The 25,030-nt window shown below is 59.8% G+C and overlaps 1 protein-coding gene across 5 annotated transcripts in view; it reads right to left on the bottom strand.

Moving 5' to 3' along the window:
• The window catches only part of GSE1 (Gse1 coiled-coil protein), a 400,890-nt gene that overhangs the window by 213,723 nt on the left and 162,137 nt on the right, over positions 1–25,030 (bottom strand). The gene's annotated exons all lie outside the window — the stretch shown is intronic.

Consider the following 25,030-nt stretch of genomic DNA (forward strand, 5'->3'; position numbering starts at 1 on the left):
GGGAGTGACCATTCTCTGACCTAATTTCTGAAACCTTTCTGAATTGGCTCTTCTGGGGTCCGTTTCATAAGGCCTGTAGCCTACACCTTGCCCGTAAATTCACATCTTCTGGAAGTGTGTGCTGTCGTCTCTTTTTCTCAGTTCCTTCGCCGCCCCACATCCCCGAGCGTGTGCGAAAGGCGATTGTAGGGACATGGGCTCAAGGAAGTTTGGGGACCACAGGGACCCAAGGTGCACCACTGCCCTGGCATCAGGTGTCACTGATTAAAGATGGTGCTCCAAACTCAACTGGGAGCGTGGGCTGCTGTCCTTGGGAGTGACAGCTGGGGAAGTGGTGACATGAGGCTTCATGTCTTCAGCAACGTCCCGTCTGAGGGCCCAGGGACGCCCCTGCTCCTCCCGGTGAGAAGTCCTTGAAGCTGCTCATCTCCCCATTTCCCCAACCCCCGACAGACACCTTGTCCCCCACACCCCGGCTACCTTGAGTGTATTCTGTTTCAGGACACCGGAGTCCCATGGTCTCCCGCCTGGGGTGGGGCGGCCAGCGACCCTGTGCCGTTTCCTACCATGCAGATCCCAGGCCTGGCTCTGCACTCCTGGTGCCGGGGCTAGGGATCCAGCTACCCACACAAGCATGACAGCCACTGAGTGTCACGCTGGGTTGGCAGGGTGTGTAGAAACACAAGAGCTTTCGAATAGGAACGAGCACTCCGACCCCACGGGTCAGCCAGGAAGCAAGCAGAACAGCTGGGGCTTAAAGGGGTGTTCCCTGTGGGTTCCAGCAGCAGCAGCAGTAGCATGGAACCTTCCAGAAGCCGGGGCTTCTGTGAGCAGAAACCTGACTTCATACATGTGGGGCAAAGGTTCAGCCTGGTAACCTGCACCTGAAGAAATGCCAGGACCGGTTTCATGAGTGCCTGGCCAGAGCAGTCACACAGGGCTGTTCAATGGCCCCGAAGATGTCCCTGTCCTAGGCCCTGGGACCTTAAATAGGTTACCCTATATAGCCAAAAAAAAAAAAAAAAGGAGTCTGCAGGTACGCTGAAGTTAAGGCTCTGAATTAGGGTGATTAGCCTGGATCATCCGACGTGCAATCACATGCATCCTTTTAAGAGGGAGGCAGAGGGAGCTTTGACGCACGCGGGAGAAGGCCACGCAGAGACAGGGCAGAGGCTAGAAGATGCTGGCCTCAGAGGCCAGGTGCCCCTGAGCCGAGCCACGCCAGCCCCACCCAAGGCCGCAAGAGGCCAGGAATGGATGCCCCAGAGTCCCGGAGGAGCAGGGCCCACCCACATTTTGGTTTCAGCCCGGCCACACAGAATCTGGCCACAGACTTCATGGTGGTTTGTTCCGGCTGCCGCAGGACTCGAACACAGCCCCGCGTCCCAACCATGAATACGGGCTCTGTACTCAGCATCTTTACACCCTAATCACTTTGTCTGTGAACTGGTGTCTTGTGAGTGAGGTCTGAAGGGATAGTGGCCTGTGCGGGAGTCGGGGCTTGAAGCCGTGGCCCAGCAGGGGCCCTACCTCCCACGGCCGCCCTGCCCCCAGCACAGCAGCCAGGCTGCACAGAACAGGCTCTGGGTGGGGGGTGGGGAGGCTGTCCTCACCTCTGCCCCTGGTCCCCCTTACCCACCCCTACCCAGGCACTGGGCACGTCCTGGGGCTGCGACCGACTGCGCGGGCGTGGCCCCTCTGCCGTGGCTTGGGTGGCAGGCGCATGGGAAGTCGGGATGGGCCTCCATCTTGCACCTGGACCCACTAATGCTGGAGTCGGCCCTGATGACCGCAGCGCCAGGCAGGGGCACATGGGTCTGCCCAGCGGCGGTCTTGCTTCACGGCTGCCAGAACCCAGGGTCACGGCGGAGACGTCTTCGAGAACTGGGATGAGCCCCCTGCCCCACACTGCACAAGCTCGGCCATTTCCCGAACACCCCTGCCCACAGAGGCCAAGGGTAAGCCCCTCAACCTCGCTCCGTGCTCCCTGTGCCTCACAGAACCATCCCCTGAATCCCTGATGATCCTCTGGCCCGTGCCTCTGTGGGAACACCGCTAAGTTCATCGCTGCTCTGAAGACTTGCAAGGCACACAGGTTAACATGGCAAAGTCAACTGGCTGAAGGACCCTCCATTCTCTTAACGCTCATTGTTGGGGCAGCTTTGCCAGGCCCGGCCCCCCGGGTTCAGGCCCCTTCAGTGGAGGCTGGACGTAGGGTCTGGCCTCTCATGAACACAGCATGGAAAATGAGACGGGACATCGCTGCCGAGATCAGTTTCTAGAGGCTGCAACCACCCTCTCCCACCAGCACAAGCTCTCCTGCCTTCCTGGCTTGCTCACTTCCACAAAGCCGGTTGCCATGTCGTGGGCTGCCACGTGGGAGAGGGCCATGTGACCAGGAAACAAGGGAGGCCTCTAGCCAACATCCAGCAAGGGGCTGAGGCCCCCGGTCCAAAAGCCCTCGAGGAACTGGATCCTGCTAATGAATGCAGAAGTGAGCTGGAGGGGGGTCCTTCAGATGAGCCTGCAGCCCCGGCCGGCACCTGGAGCTTGTAAGGGTCTGGCAGCAGGAGATCCTGCTAAGCTGCACCCAGATTCCTGACCTTCAGAGACTAGGAGATCATAAACTGGCTCAGAGCCACTCAGTTTTGGTGAAATTTGTTACGCAGCAATAGCTAGCTGCTGCACCCAGCCAGACAGTCCCAGGGATACCTCCTTTGGAAAGCGCTGTCCTGTGATTCTGCAGCCCCCACTCTCATCTCCAGCCTCCGCTCCCAGCACGGCCACCCCACAGGCTCATTCCCACCTGCGAGGCTGTCCTTTTGTGAAGTAGGCTCACTCCTTCCAGGTCCACCCCAGCATCCCCTTCAGGGCCAGCTTCCCTGACCAACTGCACCCACCAAGATCTCTGCTCCCGGGGCCCCTCAGCAACTCTGGGCTCAGTCTGGGAAACACCAGGGTCCTGGCTCCGCCTACTCACTGGGATGGCTAACTTCTTAACTGACTCAACACCAGATCCTGAAGGGCACCCACTATGTGCTGGACGCTGGGCTTACAGGTAAATGGCATACAGCTCTTGCCCTCTCTGGAACAGGGCTTCTCAGGTTGGGGGCTGGAGGACTCGGTGGGGGGGAACTGTTGCCCCACGATGTGTCCAGGCTCCAGTCTGAGAAACCCGATGTGTGTGGCACTCCCCGTTGTCCCGAGGTGAGCTCCGTGTGGATGTGACTGCCCACAGACCCAGGCCCCGAGGGCCCCAGAAACGCCAGAATATGCTGTTAATTCCATTCAGACTGCCTTCAGAACGGAGAGCACAGAGTTTAAAAATTCCAGGAGAGTGCAGGTGGAGCCCAGATTGAGAAACACTGCTCTCACAGCAGGGCGGCCGCCGGTCCGCCCCAACAATGTACTAACTGCTAAAGCCTCGGGGAGGTGGCAGGGACCCACCAGGGGAGGTGCCCAGGCAGGATTCGGTGTCTGTGAAGGTGAAGAGTGGGGCACCCCCCCACACCAGGGATCATCCATCCCCTGACCTGTCTGCAGCTGCTGTTCCCAAACCCCGACCAGACCCGTGGCCTGACGGTGTGAGGACAAAGGGACTCTAAATGCAATAAATCCCTGGGAGGCCTGCCTTGTCCTCGGCCCTGTGTGCGGAGCCTGGTGTACGCAGAAGGTGCTCCATAAGTGCTGGCAAGCAGAGCCCCTGCACGCTCCGCGTCTCTCTCAGCACGCAGCCTCCGCGGGCCCCCATATGGGGAGTCCCCTCCCATCACCCTGTGGCCACGGCCGTGGCCGCCAGCACCTTGGCCGCCTGCCCCTGGAAGGGGGCGGAGGTGGTGGGACCGGCTGCGGTCTCCCCCAGGAGGACCTGCGCGCCAGCCAGGTAGACAGCCACCTGCCTCTGGGCTAGCTGGTCTTCCTGGCGCCTGAGCTTGGGGGAGGCGCCCAGAAGAAGGTCAGCATGTACCCCTTGAGGTCAGCAAACCAAACTGCACTCCCCTCCAGCTGGGGCAGCAGGATCTCTGAATCCGCCCCCCCAACCCCCGCCCAGTGCCCCACCTGCCCCACCCCGTCCTGATGGTCCCAAGGACTCTCTAATAATAGCAATACTAAATCCTCGTGGCCAATTCTGCTCCATTTCTATAAATAATGTAGAATCTTTTTATTTACTGACAGGTTGTAAAAGTATCAGGGAGAATAATGTGAAATCAGGAGCTGTTGAATAATGAATGACATCCGGCTCACTCCCTCTCCTGCCTGGGCAGGGTCCCCCCGCCCCCACCCGCCACTGTGCCCACCTGGCAGGGGTCAGAAAGCCAGCTCCTTGGGTCCTGGGCACCATCTGCTCCCCGTTCACGCTTCCACAGTTTGGAATCCACATGGAGATCTTGGGAGGGAGGTGTCCCTGGGGCCACGGCGGGGGGAGGGGTGCAGGGTCTCTGGATTTGCACCCTTGCTAATTTGGATACTCAAACCAGGCCTCAGGCCCAGCCGCCTCCTCTTGCAAACAGATATTTGCATGGTTTGAGCCAGGTTGGCTGAGTCTCCTTCCAACTGGGCGCGCACACACGCACACACAATCACACAAGATGCACAACCATACAGATGCAATCACGCAGACGCATAGACACATACGTAGACACATCATCACACACGTAGATGCAGACACAGACACACACAGTCACACACAAATATACAACCACAATCATACGAGACACACAACTACATAAATACACAGAGATGCACAGATACACACAACCACGCAATCTACATGCAGACACAAGGTACACAACCACACACACATAGATAAACATAACACACACAGACACACGCAGACCCACAGACAGAGGTACGCAATCTCACACACACACACACACACTCCTTGTTTTCCCATATCTTTGATGATCTTGAAACCTCAGGGAGTGGGGGAGGGTCGGAGCAATGTTGGGTGGATAACTCCATATTTTTTCCTGACTTCCGAAGAGTGAGCATGAATTATTCAAGGTGCTGGCCTGGTGATGCCGTTGTTAAGTGCCAGGGGCTCGGCGTGGCCATAACCGGAGGCCCCTGCAGGAAGCCACCAGGGCTCGCTCACTTTGGGCCTGCTCGGGGACGGCTGCCTGCGGTGGCTGGACCTCACAGCCCCCAGGGCCAGGCGAGGCCCTCTGGAGCCGGGCTGCGAGCTGGGCCTGGGGATCCAGGGTCAGCCCCTGGCCGGCAGTGACCTCTCAGCAGCCGGCAGGATGGCAGTCCGGAGGGAAGAGCGCTTGCTACCTGCAGGAGCCATTCTGGGAGCTTTGCGCATATTCCTTATTTGTTCCTTCCCCAAACTCACTAGAACATGCGCGCCCCCGTGCCCAGGGCAGAGCTTGGCCCCAGCAGGTGCTCAGGGAACGTGTGCCGCCTAACGAACTTGGTACTGCCGTTATTGCCACTTTGTAGGTAAGGAAACTGAGGCAGGAGAGCTGGGAAAACTGGTAAGGCTTACCCAGGAGCCTGCAGGGACTGGGAGGAGACGAAACTCTGAGTGGGGGTCCAGCCATCCTGGTAGCGCCCTCCTCCGGAGGAGGTGGGGGTGCAGGAGTGGTTATATTAATCTATATCATTTTCAAACGCATCAACTGTTTGACAGTGAGCCACGGTAAAGGCTCTGCAGCTGCTGGGGACTGAACCCCCCTGGGTGGCAGGGGCCCCTGCTGGGGTGGCAGGCAGCTGAGGAGGGCTTAGAGCTGGGGGGGACCCCGCAGGGCCTGCGCACGGGGCAGATCCTTGTGAGTGTGAGGGCCCGGAGCTGAGGCTGAGCTGCGGCTGCCGCGTAGGGCCCCCACCTGCACTGCACTCGCACGTCCACGCACACCCGTGCACCGCGCACTCACACCACACGCGTGCACACGTCCACGTCTTTACATGGAGCAGACATCACACAAACATTTGTGCACACAGTACACCGCCCACGAATCACACGTACGCGTGACCACGCACCACGTGTGCATCTGCACACAACACTCATCACACGTATGTCTGAACATACCTACACACACGCACACACACACTCCTCTGAGCAGGACCAGGTGACGAGGGAGGGATGTTGTCCCCCGGCCCAGGAACCTGGCACCAGGCTGCGTGGTTTGGTTCTGCCCCTTCGCTCCACCACCAGAGTTGTAGGAATCTGAAACGGGTCCCTCAATCCTAGCCTGCTCTCCCCTCCCATATTACAGCTGGGGACACTGAGGTCCGTGTAACCTTGATCTATGCTTGCCACAGCCTTAGGGGGCAGGTATGTCCCCACTCCATACATGCAGACGGGGATGCCGCCATTTTCCCAAAGACAGCCAGCAGTGGAGCCGGGACTGAACCCAGGCGGGCCACCTCTAAGCCTCAGCCTCCTGACCTGGGAGGGAGTGGGTTCTCAGGTCCCTGCCTGGCGTCCTGCGCTGACCAAGAAGGACATTACTAACACTCCCACCCCACTTACCCGGCAGGCACTTCTGCTTTCCACGGGCACGAACTCATGTAACCCTCATCACCATCTGTGGGAATTGGTACTATCGTCATGCCCATTTTGCAGAGGGGGACACTGAGGTGCAGAGAGCCAACATCCACGATCGGGGTTTGAACCTCAGAGACCTGGCTCTAGCACGCTCCAGAATGCCGAGGAGCATCTCTGCGAGGTTCTTGCCTGGGTGGCCTGTGAAATCACCCAGAAGCTTTGAAAATACACCAAGGCCTGGAATCTCCCACCCTGAGCTTCTGCATTAATTGGTCTGTGGGCTGGAGCCCGGGCCTTGGGATTCCGTAAAGGGATATTGTCAGGGGTGGCCCCAGCTCTTGGGGCTCCTGTGGCTCATTCGGCGTTTGAAGCCTCACACCTCCTCCTGTGAGAGCTTCAGGGGAGCGTCCCAGGAGCAATGCCTGACTATAAATCATCCCTGCAGCAGGGGCTCCCTTCCCTTGTCATTTCAATCCTGCAGCACAAGGCCGGCAGGTCCCCAGAGAAGCTGGGGCGCAGAAGCCCAAGGTGTGAAGCTGACAGCGTCCTTGAGCGGGGCCAGATGGCTGTGTGGCCGGCAGGTGGTGCCGCCCGCGCTGGCAGAAGCTCTGGGGAGGCCCAGGGGCTGAGTCAGAGACCTAGGCTCCCTGCCCAGAAGGTGACTTTGGAACCTCGTGAATTCGGACGTGACAGCTCCAGGAGCTGGGAGGAGGGCTCCGTCTCCAGAATTAGTCCCTCCGCCAGCCGCCCCACGGCGACCATGTGCTCTGGGCTGGGACGAAGTAAGGGGACACCAACACCAGACACCTGCCCGTGCAGTGTGGACAGCACAATGCCCGAAGCGGTGGGGCTGGGGCGGGGGGGGGGGGCGGGGGAGGCAGGCACAAAGAGAAGAGTGCGTGTGTGTCTGTCTGTGCACGCACACACGTGTGTTTGTGTGTGTGTCTCTGTGTATGTCTGTGTCGGGGTGGGGCTTGTGGGCCGGCAAGCCTTGCTGTGTGGCTCTGGGTCTAGCACTCTGCCTCTCTGAGCCTCTATCTGTTTCTCCATCCAAGAAAGGGGAGGAAACCCTCTGCTTTGCCATGGGACCAGAGAAGGTACTGGAGCCCTTCCCTGAGTGCGTGGTGAAAGCAAGCCTCCCCCCCGTCCTTCCTCCCCACAGGACTTCACAGGGGGCAGGGAGAACAAGGGAGGGCCCCGGGTGCTGGCTCCTCTCCTTTTCCAACTGCTCCATACTGCCCTGCACCCCGAGCCAGCGGGTCCCCTCCTGATCACTTGCTCCTGGTCCCCCCTCCCTCCTCCTGTCATCTGAGGTTCACTGCCCCTGGGGTCACAGGCGGCAGCCCGCGGCCAGGCTCCCCAGTGCTAAAGCATTCCACGTGTGGCCTCCTGGGACGCCACCCCCAGCTCCAGTCCCCACCAGGCCTGTGACCCAAGGGGCCCCGTGCCATTCGGGCAGCCCCTAGACGGTCACCCGGGCCCCTCAGGAGAAGTTGGAAATGGCCTGGGTGCCCCGAACCGCACATAGCCTCCCCTTTCCCCAGTGGGGGAGCGGAGGGAGCCGCCAGGGCCCCGGGCCAACTGGTTTCGTCAGCTGGCGCCTGGAGGTGGGCAGCCCGCCTCTGGCAGCGGCCGCAGGGGTGCGGGGGGCTGGAAGTGGGGGCCGCGGGGCTCCGGGAAGGGAGCAGCAAATCTGCTCAGGTCTGGAGTTCAGGCCCGGGCCTGTCTGCACTAGGGCCTGCGGCCAAATATTTCCTGCCTCTTCAAACAAGATACACCCGCCCACTCGCCCCCCCCCCCCCAGCCTGAGCCTGCGCAGAAGAGACTGCGGGGAGGCTGGGGAGCAGAAGGGTTGGGGCTGCTTACATCCCACCCTTTTCTCAGGCGATCCGAGGGGGCTTCCATGTGGCACGTGAGCTGTAAGGGAGCGGGATGGAGCCGGCTGCCCTGGTCTGACAGGATGCTCTCAACGGCCCCATTCATATCGGAGAGAACGTTCCAGAGAAAGAAGGAGGAAAAACCCCCAGAGTACCCCAGAGCTCAGTGGACACAAGGAGCTCCAGGCGCCAGGCGGAGGTCTTGGGTCTAATCTGGGGCGACCCCACGTCCTGCGGGACTCCCCAAGGCATCCCTCTGCAGGCCTGCGCGTTTGCGGTTTTCCTCTCCCTCCAGATCTATTCTGGGCTCGCTCTGTTCCGGGCCAGCCTGGGAAAGGGGCTGAGGCCTGGGGAGGGCGGCGGGCAGCCAGGAGGAAGCCGGGAGCAGGCAGGCAGTGGATGATTTAGGAGCTGTTCTGGGCAGGCCCCTGGAGAGCGTGGGCAGGGGAGGGTGGAGGTGACAGATGGAAGGAGCATTTATTAAGGGGGAGCCGAAAGATGCAAAGGGTTTTCTTGGGAGTCCTGCTGAGAACGGAGGCTTGGAGCCACTGCTGCGAGGGCTGGGCATGGCACCTGGCCAGGAGCCGGAGCCACAGACCTGGGCACTGGCCGCTGGAAGGGTGTCTCCGGCTGGTACATATACCAGCCTGTGTCCGGCCTGGCCAGGCCTGCCGGCTTGGAGACAGCCCGTTGCATTCCTGCTCCACCCTTGGGCAGACCGGAGCCACATGCTGGCCTCAGTCTGTCCACCTGTGAAATGGGGAGACGCACGCCGCCTTTCTCACATGGAAGAGCCTGGTGCACAGTAGGGATGTCCCAATCTCAGTCTCTTCCTTTCTTTCCTTTGTAACACGCTCTGGAGCCAACACTGCTCTGAAGCCTTTGATTTTCCTGGGCCTGGTCCATTCCATTCTCAGACCAGGGGTTCAGGGCAATGTCCAAACTCTTAGCCTGTCCCATCTTGCCCCAGACCCTCCTTCCTGCTCATCTCCCACCTTTTGCTGCTGCTGCAATGCCCCAAACCTCCAGCCTCCCCTTTTCAACGTGCCCAAGCCTCTGTCTTCCCCACATGCTCACCTTCCCCAACAGAGAACTCCCAGCTAATTCCCCCCTACGTCCTTTGAGGCCCAATTCGAGTGCCACCTCCTCCAGGAAGCCTTCCAGGGATGCTTCCAGCCTGTCCTTGGTTGAGTTTCCATACACTGAGCCCAGAAACTGTATGCTGGCAGAACTGGGGAGCACACGGAGGGTGTTCCTGGTACCCAGGGAAGGCCGGCTTTCTGGAGGCAGTGGGAAACAGGACGGAAAGGTTTACTTTGCGCAGGAAAACAGATGCTGGGGGGGGAGGGGGAGATAAGGGGGCTTCTAGTCCAGCTAAGACAGATGAGGTAATAGCAAATCCCCCAGGGACTTTCGGAGGGGAAGCGTGCACCTGGCTGCTGGCGGAGCCTGGAACCTTGAAGTGAACCGGCAGAGGGGAGAGGAGCAGAAGGGCTGACCAGGACAAGACCAGCAGCCCCACAAAGGACTGGCACGGGCGACAGTCCCAAGGGCAGACCCCCCCCCCAAGACCTGTGAACCCAAGGACCCACCTCATCACTGGCTTGAAGGTGAAGCTCAAAGCCCAATGTCCTCTTCATGTTCACATGAGAAAAGCAAGCCCCCAGCCTCCATGATTATTTGAGAATTCCCCTCTACACCCATCAAATTAGAGTGGTGTCCACCAGGGCCGCAGGGGCTCCGACAGGTATTAAACTTTAATGAGCACTAATGGCTTTGCCCTACTTTGTGAGTGCCAGGCTTACATTTATGAACATTTAATTTCTCAGGCCTTGACCTCCTTCCTTCCCTCCCCTGCCTCCCCCTGGCCGGCTCCCACCCTTGTAGAAGTTGGTGGGCGGCAGGCAGGGCAGGAGCCTGGAACTGGGGGGGCGTCCATCCTGGACCACCTGACAGCCAGCTTCCTGTGCCAGGTGACGAGTCATTCTCCACGGGAGAGAAGCAAAACTCAACAATCCAAACCCCCAAGTCAGCAGCCAGCAGCCAGACAGGACTGTCAGCCTGATGCAAGGGACGGCAGCATTTCATTAATTCCTTTGCTTCCAGGTAGATAAGCAGAAGTGTCAAGAAGGTCCCTAGGGGGCACATGCCACTGCTGCCTGCATTGTGACCTAAAGCCCCCCACATTGGGACCAAAACCTGGGGGGAGGGCGCTAAACCAGGATGAAGGTACCCAGGGCCGGCGGCCAAGCCCCTGCCGCCCCCTGGCGGCAATGAGGCCCGCTTGCCCTGGGAGGGTGGGAGGCAGGGGTGGGGGGGCTGCAAAGCCCTCTGCTCAGGTCCAGCCACCAGGCTGGGGGGCTGCCTGGTTCCGGACGAGAACCCCTAAAGAGCCTGGAGCACTGGAGTCGGAGGCTATCTCGTGGGTGCGGCTCCCATGGGGCCTTCCCGGGACTGCAAATCACCCACAGCCTAAAGAAAGGCTGTCCCAGAAGGTTCCAGACCTGTCTCAGTCAGCCACAGGTGGCCCTCTGGGGTCATCTCTGCAAAATGAGGTAAACAAAACAGGCTGCAGCTGCCTCAGCAGCCCTCAAGCTCCAGAATGGAGTCCCTCCCAGCCGCATACATTAAGCACCTACTGTGTGCTAGGTACTGTGCAGGCCTGGGCTGAGTGACATCAGACATAACGGCTAGCAAGATTCAAGGGGGTGATGCGTCAATCACAGACACCAGGTTGTTCGGCCTCGAGCCCAGGGAGGGTGGAGACCACCGCCTCCCCTCTGGCCCTCTGCAGCCAGGGGCCTCAGATGCAGCTGAAGTGAACGCATTCTTCCCCTTCAGGGGAAGCACCTCAGACTCCAGGAGGCAGCTGGGCCGCTCAGAAGCAGTGACCACAGGCCCCATGCACAGCATGCAGCAGCAGTGTCTGGCTGGACTCAGTCTGATCCTCCTCCCTCTGACCAGCCTTCAGTCCTGTTAAAGGGAGGAGGCTGAACTCAAGGAGGCAAGATATTGGCCCAGCCATGCCAGAATTCAGCTGCTCTCATCTGGGTGGATGGAAAGGCACCCTTGTGAGGGGCCCCCAGCCTGGCCAGAGTCAGACAGCCTGGGCCCCATCCCCCCTGCTGGCCTCAGGCTCTGTCCCCCGGAGATCTGCCCGCTTCCAGAAGCAATGCTCCTTAAAGGTTAAGGAGGCCGATCGCCTGGGTGGGGTCCAGTCCCTTCTACCACTTCCTGGCTGTGCTATCTGGCTGGGCCTCAGTCTTCTCATCTGTGAACTGGGGACCTTAACAAGGTTGCCAGATAAAATACAGAGTGCCTGGTGAAATTTAAGTTTCAGATAAACCATGAATAATTAAAAAAAAAACACCTTTATTAAGATATAATTTCCATACCATACAATTCACCCCTTCAAAGTGTGCCATTCCGTGGTTTCTGGCCTACTCACAGAGCTGAGGCACTATCGCCACAGTCCATTCTAGAATATACTAGTCACCCCAGGCGGCGGGGGGGGGGGGGGGCGGTTAAATAGTTAACTGCTTCAGTTACCTGTGGGGCTGTTTTGTTATATTGATTACTTGTACTGTCTTAATTTGAGATCCCCCAGAAGCAGAGCCTGAGACAAGGATTCAGATGCTAGGAGTGTAGTTGAGGGGAGGCTCCAGGAAGTGAGGGAGTGAAGTGGCGAGACAGGGAAGGGAGTGGTAGGGAGGACAGCCACCGAGGGGCCACCTTGAGCAGGCCTGCTGGGACCCTGGGAAGGACATGCAGGGTGGGCTATTTATCCCCATCCCCCAACACCTTTCCTTCTTGGGCAGGGGTGGCTCCCAGGGATGTCAACCCCCTACCCGGAGTGGGGGCATAGCCAGCTAACAGCACAGAGCAGAGAGATCCGGAAACCGTGGGATTCTACGGACCTCTCTGCAGGTGAGCTCTGGGCCAGGCTGAGCAGGGCCCAACAGCATCTGCTACAGCGACTGGGGGCAAGCATACTGGGGTGAAGAGTGTCCCCCCAAACTCATGTCCACCTGGACCCTGTGAGTGTGACCTCAAATGGAAATAGGGTCTTTGCACATTAGGAGGAGGTCATACTGGAGCAGGGAGGGCCCTGACTTAAGGCCTGCTGTCCATACAAGAGGGGCCTTTGGACACACACGTACAGAGGGAAGGCGTCGTGTGAAGGGAGGGCAGCGACTGGAGGGATGTGACCACAGGCCAGGGGACACCCAGGATGGCTGGACACGGAAGCTGGAAGAGAAAAGGAAGGATCCACCCCGAGAGCCCTCGGAGGGAGCGCAGCCCTGCCCACGCCTCCATCTCGGACCCCCGCCCTCCGGGACTGTGTTTGAAGCCCCTCCCCGGCATGTGGCCTTCTGTCGCGGCAGCCCCAGGACGCTCACACGGCGAGTCGCTGTCTCCGCGCCTCAGCGGCTGCCCCCAACAGGGGATGACACTCCCTGTCTCACGGGGAGGCTGGTGCAAAACGCATCCCTAAACCTCGGGCAGGCGGCCCAGCGCCCGGGCCGCCAGCTCCTGCCCCGCGGGCTACCCTGCCTGCTTCTGTCTTGTCCGGTCGCAGCCGCTGCTGGAGCATGCTGGCCTGACAGCCAGGGGGCCGGGGGGGGGCGCCCGTGTCCTGTCAGCTCCGGGGCGGGGAGGCGCCGTCGTCCAGGGGACCGCCATCAGTCCCCCGCCGTGCCCGGAGCCGGGCGTGCTGCCCGCGCCACGCACGTCGAGTGCAGACGCGAACTGTAACGTCCTAACATTCCCAGGCCCGTCACCGCTGCCGCAGAGGTGGCTCGGCGGTCCGAGGAGCCGGGGGGCAGCATCTCAGCCCGCGGAGGCCAGTGCGGGCGCTCTGACGGGCTCGGCTCCCCACGGCGGGCAGGAGCGGCCGGGCAGCGCCGGGGACGCGGGCGTCAACCTCCACCCGCTGAAAATATACGCACAGTAAATCCAAGGCAAGTAAGCGGGAGAGGCTAAAGCCGAGATAAAATATGGGGAGATATAAAGCCAGACACCTTTATTGTTCTGAAATGTCTTCCAACAAGTTATGGGACCACAGCTTGACCCTAACTGATCATCTTGTTATATGGCAGGGACACAGAGCCGGCTCTCGGAATTCGGGCTCGGAGGGGGCTCGCTGCCCTGGCCAGGCTGGGGCCCCGCCCGCCCGCGCGTGGGTGCCTCCACTTTGTGCAGGGCTGACCCTGTCGTTCGGGCCCGAAGACAAAGAGCCCGTCTCCACCTCCTGCTGAGCACCTCCCGTCGCTCACCTGAATGACCGGCAGAGCCGTGTCCGTGGCCTCACAAAACCACAGGCACTGAGTACTTCCTGAGCACCTACTACGTGCCAGTGACGGTCCTGGCTCCTAGGGACACAGAAGTACGTGCCGGAACACGGATGTGTCTTGGCGCATCGCCAGGCCCGGCTGCTGCTGCCTGTTCCCTGTCCCTCTCAGCCTCCCGTTTCCTCCCGTGTAGGATGGGCAAAGGGCCCGACCCCGTGGGGTCTTTGGGAGGCTTCAGGCCCCAGGCCACACAAAGCGCTAAGCTCGGACCTCCCCACCATGTGACTGCTTGTGAACGACACCCCTCTCTGGACCTCAGTTTGCTCCTCTGTGAAATGGGGGCAACAGCACCTCTCTGCAGAAAGGGCTCCATGACTGTCCAGGATTATTCTTATTTACACAGAAGAGGAGATCCTGGAGGCTCAGCCAGATGAGGAGGGCAGCCTCGGCCCTGTGTTAGGGTCTGCAGGAGAGTCACCCACAGTGGGTGGGGTGCAGGGAGGAAAGCAGACACACGGCCACCTGAAGGGACTTGCAATGGCCAGGATTCACACCACTTGCATGCGCATCCCAGCCAAGTACACGTGACCCCCACCCCCACACGCCCCGGGGTGACCCTGGCAGCTTCCTAGTGAGGCTCCACTCCATCACACAACTTCGCAGGAGGCAAAGCAAGCCCAAACTGGTGGCTGGCAGGGGGCCACGCCTCCTCTCCCCAGCACCTGGCTGGGAGGCCTCGGGCACTGAGTTCCCTCGCCCCATCAGCAACAGCGACTTCGAGGTTCAGAGAGCACCCCATGTGACACAGCTTTCCTCCACCCCCGAGGACTCGTGATGCACCTGTGACCTTGCCTGGAGGCGTTTCATCTAACCCACCTTCCCGCCGCCGGTCATAACCCAACCACCTCCCACTATCCCTCATCAATGATTAGAACTTCCTTCCAACCATCCATCTATCCACCCTTAAAACACCCTTCCTTCCTTCCATCCAAGTACTTATCCTTCCTTCTTCCTCTGTCCACCCATGTGTGCAGCCAATAAAGGTTTACTGAGCACCTACTATGCACCAGGTACTACCCCCATGTGCTGGGGGTACACCAGTGAACAGAAGGGACGGACAAGCTCTCACAATACCTACGCTCTAGCCAAGGGACATAGATTTTTTTTTTTTTTTAAAGAGGAAATCAACAAACGAGAGAGCTTGGGGTCATTAGTGCCTAGTATGAGGGAGAAAGCAAATCAAGGTGATAAGAGAGCGAGTGAGTCTGTGAGGAAGGCAATCCAGGAGGGCCTCGTGGAGGAGGTGACATTTGAGCTAAAGCTTGAAGGGCAGAAGGAACCAGTCATGCAAACTTCCAGGGAAAGGGAATTCCAGGCCCTTTCCACGTGCAAAGGCCCCCTCAGCAGGACCAGGAGAGACTGGATCACAGGAGGTCAGTGCCGGAGGGGTGGGGCGGGATGGGGTGTGGAGGACGGTGGGGAGGAGGCCGGGTACTGTGAAGGGGCGATTCTGGGAAACTGGCTGCTGTAGGAATCAGATGGGGCCTGGCGGCTGGACCCTCAGGTGCTGGGGGGGAGCTCACACCCTCCTCAGGCCTGGACCAGGCAGCCGACACAAGAGACCACGACTGTCAGACAGAGTGGTGTCACCTAGCACTGCTCTCCGTGGTCTTCCGGTGGTTCCAGAGTGCCCCATACTCAAACTGGCAAGAACTCAGGGGGGGCTGGCACAAGAGGACCTGGTGTGTGATGCCGTGTGGCCCTGGTGGGTCCCAGGAACTTCCGTGCCTTGGTTTCCCCACAAGGATGCCCTATCATTGCAGGGCTGCCTCGAGGAGTGTTTGGCTCCCATAAACAGGCCTGGCCAAAAGTCTCACCATCTAGGCCTACTGACCAGGAGCCTCCCTCCTCCCTCCCCAGAGTGGTTCTGCCTTGATCCAAATGCCCGTTGTGGGCCCAGCTCACCCTAGCACACCCACCCCAGGCTCTAACTGGTCCTGGAGGAGGCCAAGGACACTGCCTCCCCACTGCAAGGGCCAGAGGGAGGGCCCGGGGCAGGCAGTCCCTCAGGCTCACCCTTCTGGGCTCGCCCTCTGGGCTCCCGCAGTGAGGGAAGCAGGGGGCTGCCCAGCCGGCAGGCCTTGGAAAGAAGACAGATGGAGGGCCAGTCATTTCAGCTCATGGGGACCCATTTCTGGAAACTCAGCTGGGTAGAAGTGACTGTGAGGGGAGCCGTGACCGCTCTGGCCCCCTCCTTCCCCAACATACCACTGGGGTGGCATCTGTTAGCGAGAACCCCAGAAAAAGGTTCTGGAAGGAGCATCCCAAGAGGGTAGCATGGGGTGGTCCTTCCTGGGCACTGAGCTCCGTGAGGTCTCCCTTCCAAGGCTTTTCATGAATCAGCATGTTCAATCCCCTCATCACCATTTTACAGATCAAGAAACTGATGCCCAGAGAGGGTAAGAATCTCCTGGAAGACCACACAGCAGGGATCCAAGCCTGTGCTGTGAACGCACCATCCTGCCTCTGACAACAACAATAATACCAGACCTCACTTCCAGACTGCGGGGTACCCGGCGCTATTGGGAACACACCACACGATACCTCATTGTATCATCACAAAACCCTGAGTTACTATCCCACTTTACACGTGGGGGAACTGAGGCAAGAAAGGACTAAAGGACTTGTCCATTTGCACCGCAAGTAAGATAGTGGGGCAGGATTCCAACCAGGCAGGATGGGCTTCTGTCCCCCCAGAATCAGCTGCCCCTCCTGGTTTTGGGGCAGGAAGGCTGTAAATGTTGGCGGCCTAGGCCATCCGCTGTCTCGCTCTGCTCTGCGGGCCACACTCCTGAGCTCTGGGGGCCAGGGGCACGCGCAGGATTCCACCCGCAGCCAGCGGTCCCCTGTGTTCAAACAGGGTGGGAGGTGGGGGCGGGCTCCGAGCAGGCGCCTGTCAACCCTGACCTGACACAGAGGCCTTGACCAAGGGGCAGCTGTCGCTCAGCCACCAGGAACCCCAGACAGGCTTCACTCTGGGCCCAGCAGCTCACCCCCTCAGTTAGGAAGACGTAGCCTCCCCTGCACCCCCCTCGTGGGGTGCAAACCACCCCTGAAAGGGTCCCCTGGCCCTCTCCCACCCTCACCCAAGTTCAGGACCGTGGCGGGCCCCGTCTGGAGCCGGAGCTGGAGCCGTTCTGGCCTGGGGGTCACCAGCGGTCATTCTTAATGGCTCGGCTCTCCTGTCCAGCTCTGTCTCCACAAGGGAGTGATCTATGACCCCATTACCGCCGAGGCCTCTGAAGGGCTCCAGGATGGATTACCGGCTGCCTCGAGAGAGCGGGGAGGCAAAATCACACGCAGGTGAAAAATGAACTTCATCAGACTCCCTGGCTCTCATTACCATCCATCAGCAGCCAGCCCGACCCTGGGGTGGGGGCTGCAGACACTCCCCCCCCCCCCCCCCCCCGCTGCTCGGCTGTCAGAGCTCCACCTTAGCTCTGGCTCACAGCTTTGCCGCCTGCCTCACTCCCCAGGGACCCTGAGAGGGGGCCCTTTGCCAGGGCGGGGCGGGAGGCAGGTATCTCCCACCGGGCCATGACTGCGCAGCTCTGAGTCCCCGTCCAAGCATCGGGGCCGTGGACTTCGCCGGCGGGGGCCATGCCATGAGACACGGGTGACGTGCGTCCCACCCCGCCCCCGCCTCCTGCCCAGACCACCCCCCCCAAAACACCTGCCCGAGGTGCCCTGCTCTGCCGGGCCCCGTGTGGGCCAAAGGGCTTCCTGGCCGAGAAGGGGCTTGTCTCCCATTTGGCGGAGGCCCCTAGGGCTCGGGGCAGGTGACAGGGAGCCAGAGAGACCTTTACGAGAGGAAGCAGCTCTGGAGACAGTTGACTGTGCCCAGCGGGGTGGGGGCAGGTGCCCAGCAGGCTACCCTAGCTTAGCGGAGACTCTGAGCAGCTAGGAGTACAGCAGGCCTGCTCCGAAGGTGGAGCTCCCACCTCCCCCCGGTCACTTGCCAAAGAGCCCCCCAGGCACAGAAAAATAAAACCCGGACAGGCCTGTTCTGTGCCCCTCCCTGGCCCCACCCCTGCAGGACCCTGCAAGTCACTCTACTCCTCCATCTTGGGTCCCCTCCGGAGGGCCCGGGCTTCGCTAGCCAGAGCTCATCAAGGACCCTGAAGATGAAGCCTGTCAGGCATCCAGAACATTCCACCCACACGACTGGCTGTGAGCTCTTGACCCTTCTGCGGGCTGAGCCACGGGCTGCACAGGTCCCAGCTTGTACAAGAAGCAAAAGGGAAACCCAGGGGTGAGGGCCAGGCACCTGAAATCTTTTCTCTTGGTAATAGTCAAGGCGGCTGTTCAATGTCTACTCGGTTCGGGCTCATTGCTGAACAAGCCGCAGGAGCTCATGTGATCTTCCCGGCAAGGCTGCAGGACTGGTGCTATAGTTGGTTTTATAGGTGCGGGCATGAAAGTTCAGAGAGGTCGAGGGAGTGGTCTGAGGTCACACAGCGAGTAAACAGCAGAGCTGGGAGGGAAGCCCGCGCCTCTGGGTCTCACCTACATTATGGGGCTGGTGAGCGGTTCTCCAAGCTGAGCCCTGCCCTTCTGGGATGAAGGTCACCCTGCCACGCCACCACATCCTCACGGGGGGTGGGGGGGCCTCAGCCAGCGTGAGGCATATTCCTTTTCTCTCTGAGGGGGTGCCCGGGGCTCTGGATCAGGGGGCCTGGCCTGAGCAGCCCTCATGGGGCTACCCCTCTCTGAGCCTGTCCCCACCACTGAAGGGAGGCAAGACAGACGGTCTCTGCAGGGTGTATGTTCCAGGGAGGGTGAACCTGCTTTGGAAAAGGCAGGCTCCCAGATCCAGAGGCACTGTTGGTGTTAACCGGATTCTGAGGGAAAAACCCGTCAGACTGAGCCAGAGGTGGGGGTGGCTGCCAAGGCCTGCAGGGAATGGCCAAGGACTGATGAGAGCAGCCTCTGGGCCAAGGACACAGTCAGTCCTGTGGCCTGGAGACCAACCGTCCACTCTGGCCCCAGGCTCTGCAGGGACGAGGCACGTAGGGGCCTCCCATCCCCAGCTGGATGACTTTTTGCTCTCGGTGGGGGGCGGGGGGGGCAGTCCCTTTAATGGAAGACGCTTCTTATCCCAGCCAAACCCTCGAGACCCTGCTGCTGTCTCCTCCTGGCTGGCGTCCCCCCGCCCCAAGCAGACAGACACCCACGAAGCATGAATAGTCAATTGTGGGCCGCTTCTGAGCAAACCTGCAGTCACCCAGGCTAGCCTGAGAGAGGAATGTGTGTGTGTGTGTGTGTGTGTGTGTGTGTGTGTGTGTGTGTGCGGGCGCGTGCACGTAAGCCTGTGTGCATGCTTGAATGTGAGGCAGATTGTGTGCATCTGTGAGTGTGCATGTGAGTGTGTGCCTGTGTGTGGAGGGCTGTGTGTGCACGAGGGAGGACGTGCACCTGCACAGGGAGCCCTGTGTGCCCACGCCAGGCCCACGAGACTACGGTAAAGCACCTAGTGACGGCCCAGGCTGGAGGGGGGAAGGAGGGCTTGCTTGGAGGATGTCTGGTCTTATCCAGAAGCACTCTGACCTGCTCTGCGTCCGTGCTCACAAACAGGACACCCCCGGGCCCCACCACTGTCCTTCCTGCTCACCCTGAGCCAGCGGTCAGGGCCCACAGGATCTGAATGTCCGGAAGACTGCGGGGTCACTGTGCGTCCTCTCAGACACAAGCGCTCACAGCGGAGGCCTCCTGGCCAATTGGCCTCATGTGGGGAGTAAACCCTGCCCCTCAGGGTCCAAGGCTCCAAGGGGCTGGCCCCTGTCCCGCTCCTACCAGGGCTTCTGGGTAAAGGAAGGGCCCGGATGCCAAGATAAGGCTGGACTCAGAGTGACCGGGGAGAGAGCAACAAGCAGGGAGATAAGCCAGAGGAGCCGCCTGTGCCCCCACCAAGCCCCGTGGTGGTGTGGGGCTGGGAGATAACCACATTTTGGGGGTGGCCCCCAGCCGGATGGGGCCGGGGCTATGTGACTAATGCACAGTGGACGAGCCGCCCGCCCACCCAGTGGAAAGCAGGGCCTCTGTGGAAGCCCCAGAGAGCGGAGCTGGTGGAGAGCCCACACAGCTATCATCTATTCCTGGGCCTCGGGGGGACTCTTCCAGGCGCCCCAGCTAGCCCTGCACGAGGCACGGCCCCCAGACCCGCGAGGTGCTCCTAGACACGGAGTGGGACTCATCCCCAGTGTGTTCTGAGCAGACGTGTCCTCTACACACAGAAACGCTGGCCTCAGGTTTACCCAACAGCCTCTGGAAGGGTGCTCAGCACAAGCGTGTCCTCCTGGGCCTGTGTTCTGGGCCCTGAGCAGTGGGTCACCGTCCCAAGTGGCTGGCCCGAGATGCTGGCCTCCGTTCCACGTTAGTGGCAGCTGCCGTCAGCCTCGTTCACATCCTGACTGTCTAACTGCCAAGCCTCAGTTTCCTCATCTGTAAAATGGGGCTAACTGTACCCACCTCTTAGGGATGTTGCGAATATTGAATTGGCACCCAGGAAGAGCTCCGTACATGTTTATGAAGTAAAATGAAGTTAATAGCATGAACTAGCAGGTTTTCCCCCTGGGGATATACTCAGACGCATTGAAAACAGGTGTTGTAAGTCAAACTTGTATGCGAAAATTCACAATATCCAGAAGGTGGCGAGGGCCCAAATGCCCATTAGCAGCAGAATGAACACAGTATGAAATGAACACACATGAAAGAGGGATGGAATACTGGTCATGCTACCCATGGATGAACCTGGAAAACATGGTAGGTGAAGGAGGCCCATCACAGAAGAGATGTCACTTACATGAAAGGTCCAGAAAGCGCAAGGCCATGGAGACAGAAAGCAGGTTAGTGGATGCTGGGGCTGGGGAGGGGAGGGGAGGATGCCAGCTAATGGGTAAGGGGGCTTCCTCTTGGGGGGATGAAAATGTTCTTGCACTGGATAGAGGTGGTGGCGACACGACATTGTGCACGTTCTAGAAGCTACTGAATCGCTTACTATAAAATGGTTCTTTTATGTTATGTAAATTTTATTTCAATACAAAAAGTTTAAATGAAAGTGCATTGCAAAGACTTTACCAGACAACCGGCGGGTTCCCATGCCCACCTGGAAACGTCCAGGTCCCCTCATAAGGTGCAAAGAACAGGGAGAAGGGGTCTTCCCCTCCTGGGCCGAACGGCACTTCCTGGCTGGAGGAGCAGGAGAGGGTTTCTGAGCTGGATGATGGATCAGGGGCTGATGACATAGACCCCTTCATGAGTATTAATTGGATCTAATGAGATCTGGGTCCACACCAAATGGAGCCGATTTGTTAACTGTGTTTATGTTAGGATTTCAAATCGTTACAAGGTAACACAGAGCATAAACCAAATGTCCAAGATATAGCACTTAACTGCATCATGATGGAGGGCCATGGAGAGGGCCACTGGCCCCCAGAGTGGAGTGGCCGGGAAGTGGGGGCACCTGGGTGGGGAGGGGCATCCCTCACCTCACCTTGCCCCTACCTCTATCTTGCTTGTGACCTCCACCCTCCCTAGGCTTCAGTCTCATCTGCAGAACAGTGGGGCTGATCCAGGGGCAAAGGGGAGAGATGGGGGGGTTCGGCATCTCCCCAATTTCCATGAGGTCCTGGGGCACTACCCCCTCCCCATCCACAGAATTGTCTCCCTCTGCCTCCAAAACCTCCACCAACCACCTCTGCATCTTGGAATCCTTCAAGTCACAGCTCTGTCTCTCTTCCTCCAGGAAGCCCTCCCAGACTGCCGCAGCTGCGTGCCTTTAACCTTTGGAGTGCCCAGTTGGACATTAAGATCCCTGAGGACAAGACCCCTACCTCTGACCTCCTGCTATCATTTAGAGCTATGGTGACCATCTTTGTTAGAATTTACTAGCCAGTCCTTATAATCCACCAGAATGTTCTGGAAATGATAATGCTTTGACTTCCCAAGGCCAAACGCCCAATGTCCTGTCTTTGGACTTGAGAAAGAAGCCCCTTTCCCCACCACGTTTGGCAAGACCGTAGCACCCAGTAGGTGCAGACCGGGCAGAAAGGCCAATGGGCCAGCCCCTCTTCGTGGCTATGCCCTGGACCCTTCCAAGGTCTTATCTCCAGGGAGCCGGAGCAGAGGATGCCCACAGCAACTCGCTTCCCTCACCTCCTGGGCCGTGGCCATGCGGCTCTGGCCAGGGTTCGGGGTCAGGCAGCAGAGGGAGCACATGCTCCGTGGAGGGGCTCCAGGCCCCCTCACGGCCCTGCTGTGGGTCTGCCAGCCCGCCAGGGAGTGGGTTCTAGGCCTCATAGCCTGAGCTGGTGCCCGCAGTGAGGGGGCAGTAGGAAATGCCCTGCGGGAACGGCTCAGCTGCTTCTGTTCTGGTGGGACTTCGGTTGGCCCACAAGAACCAGAAGGCCCGGGAGACTGACCAGCAGCTCACCACGGAGATGGGGAAGGAAACCGATACTTGGACGCACCTACTATGTGCTGGGAGCACCTATCAAATCAGGAGCGAGGTGGGGGCAACAACCTGTCAATCAATAAGAGGAAAGGTGTGAAGCTGCTCTTAGTTTTCTTATGTGCTAATCCATCCATTCATTCACTCGTGTGCTAATCCATCCATTCATTCACTCGGCAAATACTGACTGAAGGCCTACTCTGCGCTGGGCGCTGTCCTGGGTGCTGGGAGCAGGAGCTGATGGAAATGCTTGTTCTCTTGGAGCTTCGTGGCCAGCGACGACAGCAGACAGCAACTAGGAAAATCTGCTGAGTGCACTGCTGGACGGTGGCAGGTGCCCAGGACGGGGCGGGGGGGGGGGGTGTTGTCTGGAGCAAGGGAAGGGCGCACGGCCCCCTGCGTGGCCAGGAGGGCTAGGCGGCTTCTCCAGGTCTGCCCGGCCAGTAAGTGCCAGAGCTGGGCTCCCAACCTAGATATTTTAATTCTGAAGTCCTCTCTCTGGTTCTTTGCACCAGCTGGGGACGGTCCAGTTCTGCTACCCACTCCTCACGAACACACATCCGATCAGTAAAACCCCTCCCCGAGGGGAGGAGGTATTGGAGCAACACTCACGTAGGCGGATGGCTGGGGACCAAAGGGGACAGGTGGCCAGTTCCATCCCCCAGTTGTCTGCTAGGCCCGCCCAGAGACCCAGGGTGCGTATGAGGCCACGGGACACAAAGATTTGCCCAGGCCTCAGTCTCGTGGTCTCTAAGATGGGCTCACAACTGTGCATGCCTCCCTAGAGTCATGGGGAGGAGTCGAAAGAGGGAATACGTGCAAAGAAGGAAGAATGAGGCCTGTGCAGTAAACTTTCCGCAGCTAATCTCCCCACGAAGAGAGTTGGAGTCTCCCTGGCCCCTAGTGGGGAGTCAGGGAGGCTAAGCGGCCTTCCCACAGCTCATCACCCTGGAATAGGCTTCTGGCTGCAACCCTCCTTGGGAGGCCAGCCCAAAGATGGCCCGAGCGGACGGGCAGCCGTGTGCAGGGTGCCAAGTGCCCAGGCCAGGGAACATCACAGGGTCTGGGAAGGGAGTCTGGAAGCCCCACCCTTCCTGAGCTGCCCAGAGCCCACCATGAGGAAGGGACCATGTCAGGGTCAGGTGGACGCACCCCCCCTCACTGGCCTCCCTCCCCTCCCAGCTCCCTGACCTGGCCGTCCCAGCCCTGACTGCTGGCACCAGGAGATGGGCTGCCGTCCCCAGGGAAATCCGCTCAACCACATGTGTTCCCAAGCCCACTGGGGTGCAGATGACCAGGCTGATAAACCCCTTTCCTGGGGACAGGGCTGTTTGCAGAAGGCCTGAGATAAGGCTGAGCAGTCACCACAGAGCCTGTGTCTTCCTGTGAACGTTCTAGCACACTCTACACAGGGGCCCAGAGAGCGAGAGGGGGAGGCCTCCCCCCACTACCCTGCAGGTGTCTATGAATGCAGGGTTTACCCCATGCAGAGCCTGCTGCTACCCCCCCGCCTGCCAGGACCTCCAAGTGTCAGAGGAAAAGAGCTAGAAGCTCTGCCCAGGACATGTGGAGCGAGAAGCAACGGGCACTTTCTAACCACGGTCTCTGCGCAAAGTGCTTCCCATCACTATCTCAGCTAAGCTGCCCTATGACGTAACCTATTACCTGCACATTTCAGATGAGAAAACTAAGGCACAGAGAGGTTAGGTACTTTGCCCACAGTCACACAGCCGGGACAGGTTTCAGCTGGTGTCTCTCTCCCCGGTTCTGTTTGGCCGGCAGACCGTATGTGAGCCCTAGAGTGAAGATTTTATAGGTTGGCAAGGAGGGCCAGGAGGCAATGGGAGGAATGGGGTGGGGGGCAGGGAGGTCTGGTACCCATGACATTCTGAACCTACACGGAAGTCTGTGGGGAACAGGGTGCACGCGATGCTCGGGATGCTCCGAGCGGTGGACATGGCTTCCTGCAACCCCCAAGCCCACCATGTGCGGCCCCCTGTGGGTGTCTGTCACCACGATCGCTGACACACACCACCCCCACCGACGTTCCAGGCTCACAACCAAAGGTGACCAGAACTTCAGAACCGAAAATGAGAATGTGGTTGGTAGAGAAGATGGGAAGGAGGAGCCGGGCCACCATACGCTGCAAAGGCCCCTCCCAGCCCCCGCCGAGATTGCACAGTGCACGACCTGCCCAACAGTAGCAGTCCAGAAACCCAGCGGGGTTTGTGGGGGGGATTTGCAGATCCACCTGCAGATCGCCTTGGACACAACGTCTTTCCCCAGAACAGAGGGGCAGCTCTCCCGCAAAAGATCCCCTCTTTGCTCTCCTGCCTGCCCCTTCACGGTGCCCCCCCTCGCCCGGCCCCAGCCCTGCAGCCAGTGGGACTCCCACTCACACCTTGTGCTGTGGGGGCACCTGTGGCTTGGCAGGGCCTGGTGCTGAGGGCTGAAGGCGCAGACATCCGCTGCCCGTCCCCCACTTCTGGGCTCACCTCCAGCTCCTGGCTCCCGCAGCGACAGCCCGCCTCCCACAGCTCTGAGAACAGAGCCAGGCTGTGTTCACGTGTCCCCGCTGGGACCACACGGCGGGCGGGCGGGCGGGCGGGGAGGAGGGAGGGGGGAGTGAAGCCGCCAGCCCACACGGCCCTGTCTGCCCAAACCTGCCATTAGGGAGACTCAAGGCGGCCAGACCAGCCCACCCAGCCACCAAACTCAGCCCAGACCAGCCCCTGGGGGCCCGGGCGGTGGCCGAAGGGCAGGGTGACAGCAGCGGCACTCACCACGGCCCAGGGTCACCGGGGCTCATTCTGTGCCAAGAACCATGCCCCAGGCAGCCCCCCAACACCGGGGAGGATGGAGA

The sequence above is a fragment of the Halichoerus grypus genome, chromosome 15 (genome assembly GCF_964656455.1).
Source record: "Halichoerus grypus chromosome 15, mHalGry1.hap1.1, whole genome shotgun sequence".
Classification (NCBI taxonomy): Eukaryota; Metazoa; Chordata; class Mammalia; order Carnivora; family Phocidae; genus Halichoerus; species Halichoerus grypus.